Source organism: Eleutherodactylus coqui, chromosome 8 (assembly GCF_035609145.1).
Source record: "Eleutherodactylus coqui strain aEleCoq1 chromosome 8, aEleCoq1.hap1, whole genome shotgun sequence".
NCBI classification, from domain to species: domain Eukaryota; kingdom Metazoa; phylum Chordata; class Amphibia; order Anura; family Eleutherodactylidae; genus Eleutherodactylus; species Eleutherodactylus coqui.
Window position 1 is genome coordinate 5,021,595 of NC_089844.1, and position 15,107 is coordinate 5,036,701.

Below are 15,107 nucleotides of genomic sequence, written 5' to 3' on the forward strand. Positions count from 1 at the left end.
ACAGACCCCAGTAACGTTTCCGTAGCAGCAGTATAGGCAGACCCCAGCACCATTTCTGTAGTAGAAGTATAGGCAGACCCCAGTAACATTTCTGTAGCAGCAGTATGGGCAGACCCCTGTTACATTTCTGTAGCAGAAGTATAGGCAGGCCCCAGTAACATTTCTGTAGCAGCAGTATAGGCAGACCCCTGTAACATTTATGTAGCAGCAGTATACACAGACCCCTGTAACATTTTTGTAGCAGCAGTATAGGCAGACCCCTGTAACATTTCTGTAGCAGAAATATAGGCAGACCCTAGTACCATTTCTGTAGTAACAGTATGGGCAGACCCCAGTAACATTTCTGTAGCAGAAGTATAGGCATACCCCAGTACCATTTCTGTAGCAGCAGTATAGGCGAACCCCTGAAAAGTGGGGTATTATGACTGTAGGCGAAGGCCTGAAAAATTACTTAGTTAAGAGTATAGGCGAGGGCCAGAAAACTTAGTGTACCAAGAGTACAAATGTACCCCTGAAAAATTGCTCAACCAAGAGGGCAGGTGAAACCCATAAACATTTTTTAAAGATATAGCTCGCTGTAGCTTAATTTGTAACAGAGCCTGGAGGCAGCCCTGTGAAAAAAATTGGTTCATGATAAAGTATCAATACTTTTGAAACTTTGAAAAATTTGTAAAAAATTGTTAGATAAGCCTTTTGGGCCACAGAAAAATTGGCAGTTCAGCATGATGACATGATGTTTCAGGAGGAGTAGGAGGACTAATATCAGAGACAGATTGACAAAGCTAAATGCCCCTTTTAGAAGAATGCTTCTATCTCCGTTTGCAGAGAAAAGAATCTTTAGGTTCCGCTGTTCTCCGCCGGTGGAGAAGAGAAGTCTGGGGAAATCCAGGCTTTGTTCATCTTTATGAGTGTAAGCATGTCGACACTGGCAGTTGACAGGCGGGTACGCTTATCTGTGATGATTCCCCCAGCTGCACTAAACACCCTCTCTGACAAGACGCTTGCGGCAGGGCAAGCCAGCACCTCCAGGGCTTTCAGCGCAAGTTCGTGCCACGTGTCCATCTTTGACACCCAATAGTTGTATGGAGCTGAGGCATCACGGAGGACGGTGGTACGATCAGCTGCGTACTCCCTCACCATCTGTTTACAGTGCTCTCTCCGACTTAGCCTTGACTGGAGAGTGGTGACGGAGTCTTGCTGGGGAGCCATAAAGCTGGCAAAGGCCTTGGGCAGTGTTCCCCTGCTGCACTGAACATGCTGCCTGATCTCCGCGCCTCCCCTGCTACTTAGCCCTCGGAACTGCACCTTCTGCCACTAGCGCTGTCAGATGGGAAGATTAGCATCACTTTGTCCACCAGGGCCCTGTGGTATTGCATCACTCCCATACCCCTTTCCTCTTCAGGAATGAGAGTGGAAAGGCTCTCCTTGTACCGTGGGTCGAGAAGGGTGTACACCCAGTAATCCGTGTTGGCCAGAATGCATCTAACGCGAGGGTCATGAGAAAGGCAGCCTAACATGAAGTCAGCCAGGGTGCCAGTACGCAAGACATGGCTGTCCCCACTAGGAAGATGACTTTCAGAATCCTCCTCCTCCACAGCCCATACACGCTAAACAGATGAGAGGCAAGCAGCATAGGTACCCTCTGCAGTGTGCCCAGCTGTCTCTTCCCCCTTCTCCTGCTCCTTCCCCTCCTCCTCCTCCTCCTCCAAAACGTGTGGAGATATAGACATGAGGGTGGTCTGGCTATTAAGCGACATACTGTCATCCCCTGTCTCCTGTTCCAACCACAAAGCATCGGCCTTTATGCCTTGCAGCGAACTTCTCAGAAGGCATAGCAGCGGGATGGTAACGCTAATGATTGCAGCATTGCTTCTCACCATCTGGGCAGACTCCTTAAAGTTTCCTAGGACCTGGCAGATGTCTGCCATCCAGGCCCACTCCTCGGTAAAGAATTGGGGAGGCTGACTACCGCCCATGTTGGAGTTGGTATTCCACTATAGCTCTACACTGCTCATAGAGCCTGGCCAATATGTGCAGAGTTCCACCGTGTGGGAACGTCACACAGCAGTCGGTGCACTGGCAAATTAAACCGATGTTGCAGGGTCCTCAGGGCTGCAGCGTCCGTGGTGGACTTGCGGAAATGTGCGCAGGCGCGGCACATCTTGCCGAGCAGGTCAAACAAGTGCCGGTAGTTCTTCAGAAACCACTGAACCACCAGATTGAAGATGTGGGCCAGGCATGGCAGGAGTGTGAGGCTGCCAAGCTGCAGAGCCGCCACCAGGTTACAGCCGTTGTCACACATGACCATGCCCGGTTGGAGGCTCAGCGGCGAAAGCCAGAGGTCGGTCTGCTCTGTCAGACCCTGCAACAGTTCGGGGGCTGTGTTTCTTGTCACCTAAGCTGAGTAGTTTCAGCACGGCCTGCTGACGCTTGCCCACCGCTGTGCTGTCGCGCTGCGCCAAACCGACTGCTGGCGACGTGCTGCTCACACTTTTTAATTGAGAGGTAGAGGTTGCGTAGGAGGAGGAGGAGGGGGAGGGTTTAGAGGAGGTGGCATAGACCGCCGCAGATACCAACACCGAGGTTGGACCCGCTATTCAAGGTGTGGATAGGACGTGAGTGGTACCAGGCTCTGACTCGGTCCCAGCCTCCACCAAATTCACCCAATGTGCCATGAGGGAGATATAGTGGCCCTGCCCACCAGTACTTGTCTACGTGTCCGTGGTTAAATGGACCTTCCCAGTAACCGCGTTGGTGAGGGCACGATTTATGTTGCGGGAGACTTGCTGGTGTAGGGCTGGGACGGCACACCGGGAAAAATAGTGGCGACTGCGGACCGAGTAGCGCGGGACCACCACCGACATCATGTTTTTGAAAGCCTCCGTTTCCACAAGCCTGTACGGCAGCATGTCCAGACTGATTAATTTGGCAATGTGCACGTTTAAAGCTTGTGCATGCGGGTGGGTGGCGGCGTATTTGCGCTTTCACTTCAACGCTTGTGCTAGCAACAGCTGAACGCTGCGCTGAGAGACATTGCTGGATGGGGTCGAGGACAGTGGAGGTGAGGGTGTGGGTGTAGGCCGGGAAGCACTCGTGCCTGTGTCCTGAGAGGGGGGTTGGATTTGTGTGGCAGGTTGGGGCACAGGGGAGAGGCAATGGTGTGACCCGGAGGCGGTGAACGGCCTTCGTCCCACCTTGTGGGGTGCTTGGCCATCGTATGCCTGCGCGTGCTGGTGGTGGTGAGGCTGGTAGTGGTGGCTCCCCGGCTGATCTTGGTGCAACATAGGTTGCACACCACTGTTCATCAGTCGTCCGCGCTCTCGCTAAAAAACATCCACACCTTTGAACACCTAGCCCTCTGCACAGTGGCTTGGCGCGAGGGTGTGCTTTGGGAAGCAGTTGGGGGATTCTTCGCTCTGGCCCTGCCTCTACCCCTGGCCACCCCACTGCCTCTTCCAACCTGTCCTGCTGCTGCACTTGCCTCCCCCTCTGAAGCCCTGTCCTCAGTTGGCTTAGCAAACCAGGTAGGGTCAGTCACCTCATCGTCCAGCGGCTCTTCCTCTGAATCATCTGTAGGCTGTAGAAGAGAGGAGACCACAGCACTCGCAAAGACAACCCGCTGGATAAAAATCCACTCGGGGGGGAGGAAAAGATTATTTCCAAGACTTAAGCGTCAGCAATAAATGCAGAGCCACCCCTCTGTGCGCTCCTCCCTCAGACTTACTTCCCTTACTATTACCTTACTGACAAACAACTGTACCTCATCATCCTCACCCACAAAAAGCTCTTGAGACAGTTGCCGGAAGTCCCCAGCCTCATCACCTGGACTCCGGGAACTTTCCAAAGGTTGGGCATCGGTCACGACAAACTCCTCAGGTGAGAGAGGAACCATTTTTTCCCACTCATGGCAGGGACCCGAAAACAGTTTCTGGGAGTCTGCCTGCTCAGAATATGTCATTTTCATGGAGTGAGGAGGCTGGGAGGAAGGAGGAGCAGCCAGAGGATTCAGAGTTGCAGTCACTAGGCCGGGAGTAGTGGACTGCGAAGAAGACTGGGTGGTCGATACATTGCTGAATGCATTTTCTGCCATCCACGACAGGACCTGCTCAAACTGCTCTGTTTGTAATAAAGGTCTACCACGTGGACCCATAAATTGTGATATGAAGCTGGGGACCCCAGAAACGTGCCTCTCTCCTAATCCCGCAGCAGTCGGCTGTGATACACCTGGACCAGGAACTCGGCCTGTGCCCACACCCTCACTTCGACGTCCATGTCCTCGACCCTTACCCCTCTTCATGGTGGATTAAGAATAGAGCAGGCCCAAATAAATTACCCCACTGTACAGCACTGACAACTGGGCCTTAATTCACAGAGACTTGTAGATAGCGGAGGCTCTATGCTGTGACCGCTGTCTTGCGCTGATACCTAGGTGTAATTTGCCGCTCGCAGAGACTTGTAGATAATAGAGGCTGTGTGGGGTGGGAGAAGACTCTAAAGCCAGTGGATAGAGCTGGGAACTGCGGCGATCTCAACCCCACCAACGGAAATGGTATTGTGAGATGCTCTGCACAGCGGCTGAGCTGAAATACTTTGCAGTGGCCCCGGTAATATTACAGTACTGTTTAGCGGTGAGACCTCTGTCTAATGACAGAGAACGGTATAAATAGTTATGGAATTATATGTGTACACTTTCACGCTGACAGCTGTTATGTAACGCAAACTGAAAAAAAATACGGCAGGCTGGAAACAGGCCTAGCTGTGAAATACTGAAGCACTACAACTCCCAGCAGGTACCCAGCAAAATGCACACGGTCACAGGTAGCCCTAAGAAGGACCGTTGGGGTTCTTGTAGACAGGATTCTACACTACCACTGTCCCTGCCTCACAAGTACTGCCCCTATACTCTGTTTAATTGACTGCAGACTGAGAACACTATAGCTGTAATGGCCTGCACAGCCCGAGATGAAAAAAAAATGGTGCACTACTGCTCCCAGCAGCCACAACAGTAATGCACACGGTCAGATGTGGCCCTTAGAAGGACCGTTGGGGTTCTTGCAGACAGGATCCTACACTAACACTCTCCCTATAGCAGCAGCAGCACCCTCCCTAATCTCTCCCAGCGTGTGTCTGAGGCGAGCCACGGGCGGGACCGCTTTAAGTACTCGGCGGTCACCTGATCTCACCAGCCACTCACTGCAGGTGGGAATTGAGTCGAGTAGCTTGTGGTATTCGACTCGAGTAACGAGCATCTCGAGTACCCTAATGCTCGGACGAGTGTGCTCGCTCATCTCTATTATTTACCTCATTGAGTGCCCTTGTGGGCTCAGTGTGCGGGACGGACTACAACTACCTTACGAACATCGTTCAGATATTCTGAATGCTTTTCCAAAACACATTTTATGAAGTGTCACAATAGAGATGCATGTAAAGTGACCGTTACCCCTAGACTGTGCGAGAGCCGGACATTCCTCTTAATACAAAGGGAATGCTCTGGATCTTTAAACTCATTTATCCCCAGTGAGGCCTTAGAAAAAGATCAATTTTTTACTGTAGAATCCGCCTGTGATATATTTAGGATGATCTCATTGAGGGTGGCCAAGAAATATATAGCGTAGCGGCACAGAACGCTTAAATAGACGGAAGAGGTCGTTGACTTCCTTCTTTGTAACGTGTAAACGGACCTTTATTCAAATTCCCCAGACAAAAGATAAAACGGACAGCAACGTTTCGGCTGAAGGATCAGCCTTTTTCAAGCTCAAATGGCTAATTACATGAACAGCATAATTATAAAACCCCTACACCAATGATAGACGAACATAAGAACAAACCCACAAACACATACGGTAGGGCCGCTGAGCAGTCCGCCACAGGGATGTGCAGCTGGAGACCATCAACGCCGTGCCCTTCTAAACAGTGCGGCGTCATACCAAAAGCGCCCCTGCTACATCATCAGGGGAGGCTCGGCTGTGGTCCCACCTAGAAACTCTCGCGAGAGTAACCCTGCCGCGCACATGCACAGACGGACAAGGGAGGGACTCCCATTTTCCCCACGTCACAGGTAGGAGGAGCCCAATGTGGGACGCCACTGTCAGCGGGGGACCCGACTGAAAAAGCCCATCGTTTCTGTCCCCAGCAGTGAGCTAAAGCCTGCGTGTACATGTTATGCCGCCTCTAAAGGAGAGACAGACAATCGCAGATTTGAATCAAGACCCTATCAAACGGATGTTGGTCACTTAGGGGAGTAAAATAGTATAAGGATGTGCAAATGTCCATTAGACCGGAGGGAATAGATAAGTCTACAAAAGGGGCTTCCTCCGAACCAACCACAAGGTCCCATCAATAAAAATAACCCAATGCTGCCCCAAAACAGCACTGGCATCTATGAGGTGCCACGACACCAAGCATTGGTCCACATGAGGGATCACACTATCCAAGGCTGTGGCCAAAATTATGGTGGAACAACATTAACTGCGCAAAAGTGATGCATCGTGAAGCGCCATTGGAAATTGGTATCACTATGTGCTTCAATCTACATAACTGACCAATAGGAGCTTCACAAAAGAAAGGTAAGTCTATATACACCAACCAATAATAGAAATACTCCATTTCAATGCATAGAAAATTTTATTTTGAAAAAATTGCGCAAAGAAAAAATTCTGTCATATAGGAAGAAAATATAAATAAAGATGAATGATCGCGATTATACAGCTATGTATAGCACGGGGGTCCGATGGGTAGGAACGGGCTACACGCACTAACATGGTCTCTGGCCACACAACCATGGATGGCTCCTCAGGGTTAACCTAAAAAAGGACAAGAAACACAAAATGACAAAAAAGATAATGCAGAACATAAACATATAAATGGATATGATCAAACTTTTTTCTTTTTTTTTTTTTACATTTTTTAAAACTTTTTTTTACTTTTACATGATCGCTGTTATGCATTGGATAGTGGCGATCATGTGACCAGGAATCGCATACAGCGGTGACAGCTCCCTGCTCTTAGCTACTCATTCTAGCCGGGAGCAGGGAGTTTTTAAATTTCCTGGGCCTCCCGGCCCTCTGCGCTTGCGTCAGGTCCTGCAGGTCCAGAATGCAGGGGCACATCACGATGGATGGGGGTGAGTATCCTCAGCTCCCCTTACGGATCCAAACCATAAGGGGAGCTGAAACTTTGTCTTTCATTTACTTCGTATTGATTTTAACACAATTGCCGGTATCAGGTGGATACCGGTGATCACATGACCGGGGAGGTAGGGGGGTCCCGCGACCTGGGATGACAGCTCCAGGATGTTGGCTACCTCCGGTAACAACCAGCATGGAGCTGCCACGTCCAGAGCCTGCAGGGTTTTAATGCCCAGTGGAAGCATGTTTTACGACCTCCAGGACGTAAAAACACTATGGGCTGTTCGCTGGGGGTTAATAATCTGCCGCTGCAATACATATACAGCCATACTTGCCTACATTGCTCCTCCCATTCCTGGCCTCTGCAGTCCTCGCCGCTGGTCCCCAGTGTGCTTCCAGGTAGATTGGCACAACCAGTCCCCAGGTTCAGTGAGCCTGGCCATGCTGATCATGTGATCACATGTCCCTGTTGTCAGTGATTGGCCAACAAGAGACCAGACGCCAGCGCAGCAGGAGCAGTGGGGGAGGGGGCGTGGCTTCTCTTATCTTGCTCCACCATTATGGCCCTGCTTGTGTTCAGTAAGTGGAAACATTCTTGTCTGCACCCAGAGCTAAAATCCCATATAGAGCTAAATACAAACACTCCAAAAGATCCACAGAGCTTTGCTACAATGTATCAGTCCAAGCTGGTGAGATCACAGAAGATTCTCCAGGCTGGATACCACTGTAACAAACCCTCAGCTGGGAGAAGTCGAAGGCCTGTGCAGGGTTTCAGCCTCAGGATGTAAGCAGGAATGTTTCCATTCACTGCAGCAAGCTGAGATCCTAAATATGATCAGGAAAAGAAATTAAAAAGTAGAAGAACTTGCAGAAGTCTTGTGATACAATTAGTGAGTTCTGTGTACAAACAAATATGACATGTTGGCCTGTGGGATGTGGACATCCCTTTAAGGTGACATGTTGGCCTTTGGGATGTGGACATCCCTTTAAGGTGACATGTTGGCCTTTGGTATGTGGACATCCCTTTAAGGTGACATGTTGGCCTTTGGGATGTGGACATCCCTTTAAGGTGACATGTTGGCCTCTGGGGATGTGGACATCCCTTTAAGGTGACATGTTGGCCTTTGGGATGTGGACATCCCTTTAAGGTGACATTTTGGCCTTTGGGATGTGGACATCCCTTTAAGGTGACATGTTGGCCTCTGGGGATGTGGACATCCCTTTAAGGTGACATGTTGGCCTCTGGGGATGTGGACATCCCTTTAAGGTGACATGTTGGCCTTTGGGATGTGGACATCCCTTTAAGGTGACATGTTGGCCTCTAGGGATGTGGACATCCCTTTAAGGTGACATGTTGGCCTCTGGGGATGTGGACATCCCTTTAAGGTGACATGTTGGCCTCTGGGGATGTGGGCATCCCTTTAAGGTGACATGTTGGCCTCTGGAGATGTGGACATCCCTTTAAGGTGACATGTTGGCCTTTGGGATGTGGACATCCCTTTAAGGTGACATGTTGGCCTCTGGGGATGTGGACATCCCTTTAAGGTGACATGTTGGACTTTGGGATGTGGGCATCCCTTTACATCCCTTTAAGGTGACATGTTGGCCTCTGGGGATGTGGACATCCCTTTAAGGTGACATGTTGGCCTCTGGGGATGTGGACATCCCTTTAAGGTGACATGTTGGCCTTTGGGATGTGGACATCCCTTTAAGGTGACATGTTGGCCTTTGGGATGTGGACATCCCTTTACATCCCTTTAAGGTGACATGTTGGCCTCTGGGGATGTGGACATCCCTTTACATCCCTTTAAGGTGACATGTTGGCCTCTGGGGATGTGGACATCCCTTTAAGGTGACATGTTGGCCTTTGGGATGTGGACATCCCTTTACATCCCTTTAAGGTGACATGTTGGCCTCTGGGGATGTGGACATCCCTTTACATCCCTTTAAGGTGACATGTTGGCCTCTGGGGATGTGGACATCCCTTTAAGGTGACATGTTGGCCTTTGGGGATGCGGACATCCCTTTAAGGTGACATGTTGGCCTCTGGGGATGCGGACATCCCTTTAAGGTGACATGTTGGCCTTTGGGATGTGGACATCCCTTTAAGTGTCAGAGATGAATGTCTTCTCTTCAGATGAACTGTTTGTTATTTTCATGTATCACTTTTCTTCTCTCGCTTGCTCCAGGGATGAGCTGGAGGAATCTGTGAGCTTAGTTCTGATTCTGCACTTGGTCAGTCGGACCCCGGGGACCCCCGCTGCCGGGGCGAAAGTGAGACAGAAATAAAATCTGTTGTCATGGCAACTTCATAACTCAGCAGGTACTCGCTGTCTCTGGAAAGGATTCGCTGTTTATTCTAGTTTTTCTTCTCTGTAACAAAACGCGTCACTTCCATCCACTTCATAAAATAAATAGGCAAAAATACAGAAAAATCAGCGTCATGGGATGAACCAATAGAGCGGCAGCGCCAATTATAATATACCCTGCTGGAATAATAGACTCTGAAGTGGTGGTCTCTAATCTATGGCTGCTGTGAAACTACAACTCCCAGCATGCCTTGGATGCTGCAGCGGTGTACACAGAGCAGAGCTGCCCATGGCAACGATTGTGGGTTTACCACCTGTTGCCCTCTTCATGCCAACTTAGGAACCCTGGTGATGGGGTCAAACAGGATGGGCTCCCCTGTCACCTGGTCTGCATCTATGCTCAGCGATGCTCTGTGCGACCTGTGGGGGGGCGTCCTATTGTGGGGGGACCTGATGGAAAGTCGCTGCACCTGTTAGAGAATTTTTTAAGAAATACACCTAAATCAGGTAAAATCAAATAATAAGAGTCACCAGTGGGCAGGCCGTTAACCAAAAACAGGAGATCTGAATCTAGTTAATGGTAATGGGATTCTGGAAGTCCAGGCACCGTAAAGGAAAGGCATAACTATCATATAGACGTGGGAAGGATTATATAAATGTCACATATGCAAGATATAGGGTTATATACATTTTTGGCTCAGGATATCATATTTGGCGTAAACAAGTTGGAATTTTCAGATGTCGCATAAAGAACACAATTAAAGGATAACCCCTACACACTCAGCAATTCCTGCAACATCCTGATACCATTTCTAAGGTAATTTGGCACGTCATTGTGTCTGCACAGTTTGGGAAAGTACAAGATTTCTCCAGTCAGTGCATGGTTCATGACCAGGGCATCATGTTCCTTCTGAATGCCTTAAAGGGATCATCAGAATGAACCAAGATCTATGAACCAAACTAAATTTTCTTTCACAACTCCCTCCTTAATTATCTCTGAAATGGCTTTCCAGGATGCCACCCTATCTAGAGAACTTAAAACAAAGTGGACCTGCTATCCCTGCTGCGCTCACTAGCCCTGCCTGGAGAGACCTGCCCCAAGGAAAGTCGGGAGATCTTCCTCCTACTCCTCTGTCCCATCCCCCGACTAGTTCAGGTCTCTACTATCCCTATGTCTCATACTCCTAATAGCGTATAAGGGGTTATAGAATTCCAAAATATTTCATCCAAAAGGCAAAGTATTTATGTGAATGAATGAGTCCAATAATAGTCCATTATAGTAAATTGTCCGGTATATCTTGTAGTCCATTGGGTTTGTGCATCTTCCAAGAAGCATGGAATCCTTTTAGAGTACGCTCTCATATTCACAATACATGCAGTTGTCGAATTTCTGCAGCGTTTGCTTTCCACATAAGGTACAAGGAGCTTTATCGGTTGTCAGAACAGTCCTAAGGTGCGCCTCAGTATTTAGTGCATCCGTACATTTCTTGACAGATTGTCCTGGAAAACATCTACAATTAGTACTCATGATTTACTTAGATATCACAATAACAATCTTTACGATGATGGCAATCACCAGAATCAGCAGAACTCCTTGTAAAAACATGTTTACAACTCCTGAGATCATACCACCCAGACCTTTAAACCAATTTACAGGATTTAGATAGGATAACCACTCTGGCCACTCAGTCTCCTCATCAGAGATAGCTTTGCGCTACAACTCCTTCACTTTTCTAGCTTGCTCTAGGTCATGAGTAATCTTCAGCGTTCCTGATGGATTTATGTAGTGACAACAGGATGGGCCTACTATTTGGCATAGCCCTCCTTGTGAGGCGGTGAGATAGTCTAAAACTACTGTATGTTGATTAGTAACTAAGATTAATTGCTTAGTATATTCATTTTGAACACACCAAGTATATCAAACAATGTATCAGTGATGTTATCAAAGGCATCTCCCAGGGCTTCTATCATATGAGTGTTCCTCAATGAGTTAAACATCATACCTATCAGTCCTCCCAGGACCGCTCCAGCCTTCCAGGCCCAGTGTGTGTGTGCAAAGTCTACCTTCTGGTCTGATGTATCATGTTTGTATAGCATATGTGATGGAACATGTTGATAGGGAAATTCATAATTTGTCCAAACCCAGGTGGCTAGTTCCAACTTTGCTAAGGTGCATGTTCCTCCAGCTTTGTGTGGAATCCACCTGTAGGCTTTATTGCCACATACTACATAGACGCCTTCTGGCAACTTAATCTGTGCCCCATGGATGAAAGCATCTGCAATATAAGCTAATAAAACGGCATCAGGAAATAAACACCAAGAGGAAGTCTTATCTTCGGTAAGTGCTGCATAGTAAGCTTTAGGGCTAGACTTTGGTTTTGGCATCTCAGCTTCTGCATTCTCCTGTACTACAGGTTGTATATATTCTGTAGTCTGCCGAGGTCTGCGTATTTCTCCCCCCTCCTTATAATACCCCTGCAGTTCTTTTCACGGTCACCGATTGGGAACTTCTCGGCATAATTCCAAGAGGAATTATGTAATTCCCGGAGAAGAACAGGAGGGTTCTTCTGTACCACACTAGACCCTGAAATAATTCTGGACTGCACAGAATAGAGAAACTGATCTGCATCTTATCTGCAGGTACATTACCCTTTTCCAACATAGCAAGTGGCTTATTGTACCATCTACCATCTTCACCCTTAAATTCAAAGAGTTTGCTTGTTCTGGAGGTTAAATTCACCTGCCACCAGGGGTGTTTGGTCTACCCTGAGACAGGTAAAGCAACCGCTGTCCTTTTCTGCTCTTCAGGAAGGGGTAGAAGAGGAAGATTCCAACAAACAAAGGTCAACAGTTCCTGTTCAGTCAAAGGGGATGCAAATATGGCATCGCCTTAGCTGAGACAGGAGCATGTGTACATACCCAACAATCGGACAGATTCTTTACTCTAGACACAATCCCATGGTACTTAATGAATTTGTTATTGCAGCCTTCATCTAGTGCATCCTGACCAGACACAACTGTTATCAATGCACACATCTTACAAAGTAAAACAAAATACTTCCTTTTGTTTAATCCTGATGAGCTGCAAACAGTTTGCAATGGGATACATGCATCCATGTTTCTTTTCCTTGCACCTCTACGGAGGTAGGATTTGCCAATTGGACCTGGTAAGGACCTTCAAAGCGAGGTTCCAAAGCCCTCCTGACGTGTTTATGTATGGTCACCCAATCTCCTGGTTGTAGATTATGAGTTCCTGGCAATGAGGATGGATCTGGAATCGAACTAAAAACACGTTTATGAATCTGTTGCAATGTCTTTTGCAAGGAACCTACATAAGAGGTCAAGTCTGAATTGAGCAACTGCTGAGGAAAGTACAGGCCGGTTTTAGGAGGGGTACCAAAAAGCACTTCATAAGAACTAAGCCTGGTCCGTTTGTTAGGTGTTGTTTGGACTGAGTACAAAGCTATAGGCAGACACTCTGTCCAGGGTCCACCTGTTTCTGCAGAAGCTTTAGCAATTTCTGTTTTGAGAGTACCATTCAGGCGTTCCACCTTACCACTACTTTGAGGGTGGTATAAAGTGTGGAATGCCTGCTCTATCTCTAATGCTTTAGTAACCTCTTGACAAACTTCTGATGTGAAATGCGTACCCCTATCACTCTCAATTACTTCCGGGACACCATATCTGCACACAACCTCAGTCAGCAGCTTTGCAACAGTTTTAGCATTAGCCCTAGCGCAGGGCCAACCATCCACCCAGTTTGAGAATACATCCACGCACACTAGGACATAGTCATAGGTCCCAATCTTGGGGAGCTGGATGAAATCAATCTGCAATCTCTGGAAAGGATACAATGGCTTTGGAATGCATTTATGAGGGACTTTAACAGTCTTTCCAATGTTATGGCAGGCACAGATAACACAACCTTGAGCAAATCTGGCGGCAGAGTGATGGAAACCCGGTGCTACCCAGTACTGACTTACCAAACTCACCATTGCCTCCTTGGATTGATGGGTTGTTCTGTGAGAGAGGGCGCACATCATGGGGTGAAGGACCCTTGGCAAGCTTAGCCGTGACCCTACCCTCCATAGCCCATCTTCACCTGGGGACCCGGAGTGCTTACCCCACTGCTCCTACTCTCGATCTGTGGCCTGGTTCTGGAGCTTCAGCAGCAAACCCATATCTACCTTTCCCAAGGCAGTATCCATTGCCAAACAATATAGATGGTTGGTCAAAGGCAGAAGGGCTGCCGCTTTGGCTGCCAGGCCTGCTCTGTGGTTTCCTATGGCCTCAGGCGATTGCTCTCTGGTGTGTGTGTGGACTTTAATGTTACCAACCTTCTTGGGTAGTTCAAGGGCCCTCAGCAATTGCGCTACCAGTGTGGCAATCTTGATGGGTTTCCCGGAAGAAGAGGTAAAGTTTCTGGTCCGCCATAAGGGTAAGTAGTCATGACATATATGAAAGCAGTATTGACTGTCTGTATATATGTTGGCTACACGATGCTCTGCCATTGAACACGCCTCAGCGAGTGCAATTAGCTCCGCCTCCTGTGCTGACATGGAGAGAGGTAGAGATTCTCCCTTCAGCACCTCATGTTGGGACACTATGGCATATCCTATATGCGGTTTGCCATCTTTGTAGAAACGGGAACCATCAACAAACAGTTCCAGGTCAACGTATGGGATGGGGGTCTCGCTGACATTATCGAGTGGTTTGGTTTCAGTATTCATTAATTCAATGCAATCATGTACAGGGGTGTCATTCTCATGGTCATTTCCTTTACCTACGTCCGGTAAAAGTGTAGCCGGATTCATGGCAGTGCACCTTTTGATTGTGATGTTGGGTGGAGTGAGGAGGGCAACCTCATATTTTGTGAGTCTCGCCATTGAAAGATGCTTAGTTGTCACTTGTGACAACACTTCCTGTACTGCATGCGGTACTTGTACCACCAGGGGGTGCTCCAGCACCATGTCTGCAACTTTTTTCTTGAGGACAGCACAGCAGCAATGGCTCTGATACATGAAGGTGCTCCCCTTACAATCACATCCAACCTCACGGACTAATACCCTACAGGTCTTTGTTTCACTCCATGCTGTTGCGTAAGGACACCTTTTGCATGTCCTTCACTTTCATGACAAAACAGGTTAAATGGTAAGTCATAATTCGGTATGCCCAGAGCCGGAGCAGACACAATTGCAGCTTTCAACTTTTGAAACCGTTCTTGTACTTCGGGCGTCATTTGGAAGGGTTGTCCCTTGTTGCAAGTGATTAGCACATCAAATAGTGGTTGCATCAGGCTTGATGCACTGGGGACCCATTCTGGGCAGTAACTCACCAATCCCAGAAAGGCCCGTAGTGCCCGTGCACTTGCAGGCTGGGGTACATGCGCGATAGCTGCCTTTCTGTCATCAGTGATATGTTTCTTTTGTGCGGAGATACAGTGTCCTAGAAACACCACCTTTGTTTGTGCAATCCGCAACTTGTCTTTTAAGACCTTGCACCCTTCAGATGCCAGAAACAGCAGGAGGGAACGGGTTTCAATTAGACAGACACTCCTGGTTGTTGTACACAGCATCAGATCATCAACATATTGCAGCAGCTGTGTATCTCTGTCTTCCGGATGCCAGGAGGACAGCACATAGGCTAATGCCTGAGAAAACTCTGAGGGGCA